Raw genomic sequence first — 2,114 nt, forward strand, 5'->3', positions numbered from 1 at the left:
TGGTGAACTATGCCTGGCCAGGACGAAGTCAGGGGAAACCCTGATGGAGGTCCGTAGCGATTCTGACGTGCAAATCGATCGTCGGAGCTGGGTATAGGGGCGAAAGACTAATCGAACCATCTAGTAGCTGGTTCCCTCCGAAGTTTCCCTCAGGATAGCTGGTGCTCGTACGAGTCTCATCCGGTAAAGCGAATGATTAGAGGCCTTGGGGCCGAAACGACCTCAACCTATTCTCAAACTTTAAATGGGTGAGATCTCCGGCTTGCTTGATATGCTGAAGCCGCGAGCAAACGACTCGGATCGGAGTGCCAAGTGGGCCACTTTTGGTAAGCAGAACTGGCGCTGTGGGATGAACCAAACGCCGAGTTAAGGCGCCCGAATCGACGCTCATGGGAAACCATGAAAGGCGTTGGTTGCTTAAGACAGCAGGACGGTGGCCATGGAAGTCGGAATCCGCTAAGGAGTGTGTAACAACTCACCTGCCGAAGCAACTAGCCCTGAAAATGGATGGCGCTGAAGCGTCGTGCCTATACTCGGCCGTCAGTCTGGCAGTCATGGCCGGTCCTTGCGGCCGGCCGCGAAGCCCTGACGAGTAGGAGGGTCGCGGCGGTGGGCGCAGAAGGGTCTGGGCGTGAGCCTGCCTGGAGCCGCCGTCGGTGCAGATCTTGGTGGTAGTAGCAAATACTCCAGCGAGGCCCTGGAGGGCTGACGCGGAGAAGGGTTTCGTGTGAACAGCCGTTGCACACGAGTCAGTCGATCCTAAGCCCTAGGAGAAATCCGATGTTGATGGGGGCCGTCATAGCATGATGCACTTTGTGCTGGCCCCCGTTGGGCGAAAGGGAATCCGGTTCCTATTCCGGAACCCGGCAGCGGAACCGATACAAGTCGGGCCCCTCTTTTAGAGATGCTCGTCGGGGTAACCCAAAAGGACCCGGAGACGCCGTCGGGAGATCGGGGAAGAGTTTTCTTTTCTGCATGAGCGTTCGAGTTCCCTGGAATCCTCTAGCAGGGAGATAGGGTTTGGAACGCGAAGAGCACCGCAGTTGCGGCGGTGTCCCGATCTTCCCCTCGGACCTTGAAAATCCGGGAGAGGGCCACGTGGAGGTGTCGCGCCGGTTCGTACCCATATCCGCAGCAGGTCTCCAAGGTGAAGAGCCTCTAGTCGATAGAATAATGTAGGTAAGGGAAGTCGGCAAATTGGATCCGTAACTTCGGGATAAGGATTGGCTCTGAGGATCGGGGCGTGTCGGGCTTGGTCGGGAAGTGGGTCAGCGCTAACGTGCCGGGCCTGGGCGAGGTGAGTGCCGTAGGGGTGCCGGTAAGTGCGGGCGTTTAGCGCGGGCGTGGTCTGCTCTCGCCGTTGGTCGGCCTCGTGCTGGCCGGCGGTGCAGGATGCGCGCGCCTGCGCGGCGTTCGCGCCCCGGTGCTTCAACCTGCGTGCAGGATCCGAGCTCGGTCCCGTGCCTTGGCCTCCCACGGATCTTCCTTGCTGCGAGGCGCGTCCGCCTTAGCGTGCTCCTCCGGGGGCGCGCGGTGTGCGCGGATTCTCTTCGGCCGCCATTCAACGATCAACTCAGAACTGGCACGGACTGGGGGAATCCGACTGTCTAATTAAAACAAAGCATTGCGATGGCCCTAGCGGGTGTTGACGCAATGTGATTTCTGCCCAGTGCTCTGAATGTCAACGTGAAGAAATTCAAGCAAGCGCGGGTAAACGGCGGGAGTAACTATGACTCTCTTAAGGTGGCCAAGTGGCGGCGGTGTGGCTGCATCCGGACTTGGCTTTTCGAAGTGCGGTCTTGATGTAGTCGTGCTGCTGCTGCGAGGTGCCTTCCTTGGGTTATAGTTACAGGGAGAGTGATGCGCAATACATGGGCCTAGCCCTCTTAGCCTCTCCTCTCCTGCGGTCTTCTCCCCTTCTCGTGGGCCCGCTGATTTTCGCAGAGTGGAAGACCGCACCAGGGGCTTGGGGGGGTTACCAGCCCCCCCTCGCATTATCCCTTTATAGTTGGGGGCAGCCTACAAGAAACAAGAGATGGTGGCCCTTCCGCTGAAGGTGCCACCCCAGCTACCCCAGCACCTATCCGGCCAACCGGCCGTAACGAAAATGCGAT

General features: G+C 58.9%; 1 pseudogene; it reads left to right on the top strand.

Annotated features, from left to right (window-relative positions):
- The window catches only part of LOC126448098 (large subunit ribosomal RNA), a pseudogene marked incomplete at its 3' end in the record, with an annotated part of 3,256 nt that extends 1,142 nt beyond the window's left edge, over positions 1–2,114 (top strand).

Source organism: Schistocerca serialis, unplaced genomic scaffold, assembly GCF_023864345.2.
Source record: "Schistocerca serialis cubense isolate TAMUIC-IGC-003099 unplaced genomic scaffold, iqSchSeri2.2 HiC_scaffold_560, whole genome shotgun sequence".
Lineage (NCBI taxonomy): Eukaryota > Metazoa > Arthropoda > Insecta > Orthoptera > Acrididae > Schistocerca > Schistocerca serialis.